Genomic DNA, 1,876 nt, shown 5'->3' on the forward strand with positions numbered 1-1,876 from the left:
CACGTGGTTTGATGAACAATGCCATGATGATCAAGAAAGGCACGAAGGTCAAAGTTAACATATTCATCGCCATTATCACTCCTAAGAACTTGTATGTGGGACTTATATTGTACTTGTATCATTTTATAAAACTACTGAAACAAATAAGGAACTTCACTTTTGGACTTCATCAAACATACCCAAGTCATACGTGTGTAATCATCAATAAAAGTAACGAACCAATGAGCACCACCAAACGTAGCAGTTTTAGATGGCCCCTAAACATCAGAATGAATTATCATAAATGGAACTGAACTTTTATTGATATTGGACGGAAATGAAGTACAATGACTTTTAGCCATTTCACAAACACCACATTTAAAGCAAGAAACGTCATGCTTAACAAATAGGCTAGGAAACAACCTTCGTAAATAGCCGAAAAAAGCATGTCCAAGTCAACGATGCCACAACTAAACCTCCAAAGCTTTATCCTTCTGCCCATGAGATCCTTCCACGGCAAGAGCTTGAGTCAAATTTCGAGAATTGTTTGATGTCAGCTCCAAGTAGTAAAGCTTTCCCCTCCGAATACCATAACCAATCGTCTTATGAGTCTGAATGTCCTTAAAAACACAAAAGGAAGTCCAAAAAATAACAAGGCAATGTACATCGACTGTTATTTGAGCAACGAATAATAAATTATAGTCAAGGGAAGGAACAACAAGTGCAGAATCAAGATTCAGGGTATTAAAGAGGGAGACATCGCCTTCCTCAATAATGGGGACAACATTACCATTGGCAACACTAACTATAGTATTGGTGGATGGTTTTAGGGTTTGGACCTGTCTAGAATCACAAGTCATATGTTCAGTAGCACCAGAATCAATTATCCATGTACTATTCATAACAGATGCAGAAATTTTTAAAGCCTTACCATCATTACTTGTATGATCAGAATCTGCCTTAGCTTCGGCAACCAATGCACGCAACTTGAATCGGTCACGATTGATCCTACTCTCCTGTTTGGTTTGATCAGATCGATGCATAGTGAGTACATGAGTACGTGATGCAGCAGTGGGTCGTGAGTGGATGCAGAAATTAGTTCGGTGAACTTCGGTCATCAACAATGGCGTCGCTCGCTGGTCGGACGGGCATGGTACACAACTGGATGCGCGGTGGTCTTCAGTGGACTCGGATCAGCAACGACGACGTCGCTCGCTGGTTTCACAGTGCACGGCACAACAGGCTGCATGCCGATTTCTGTTCTCCAGACAAATTGAGATAATAATAATTTTTTTATTTTTCTTAACCTGGCTCTGGTGCCAAGAAGAGAATGTTTTGAATTGTATTATATTCTTCTCAATAAGAGGTACTTATAGGTTTACAACCCTAACATAAATGGAAAGAGAACTAATTACAAGTGATTACATGAGAATACATGGAATTACAATCAATTAGGGATCCTACCTAAAATACAAAAGTCAACAGAATTGACCAGAAAACAACCTTTTAGTTCTTTTTTTTTTGTGACATAATTATTGAAGCTAACTTATCAGGCAGCACAGTCAGTCCGTGAAAATCATAAACAATATCATAGTGCCACCAAAAACGCGCGTGAAATTAAAACCGATCATATATTGATACTGGTATGTAGTTGACAATATTGGACTAGCGATTTGCACAACGTATAAGTACCTTATTCATGACCATAAGATTGATTAATCATAACCAAACTTAAATTATGTCTAACGGCCTGTCACGGAATGAGATTCTGAGGCTCCAACACCCATGCTGCCTTAGACTTGATAGCCCCTCGAACAAGCTAAGTTCAGCATTCACACCTACAAAAAAGCTCAAAAGCCCTATTGGGATGGAGGGATTTGAAACTTATAAAATAACA

The sequence above is a fragment of the Malus domestica genome, chromosome 15 (assembly GCF_042453785.1).
Source record: "Malus domestica chromosome 15, GDT2T_hap1".
Classification (NCBI taxonomy): Eukaryota; Viridiplantae; Streptophyta; class Magnoliopsida; order Rosales; family Rosaceae; genus Malus; species Malus domestica.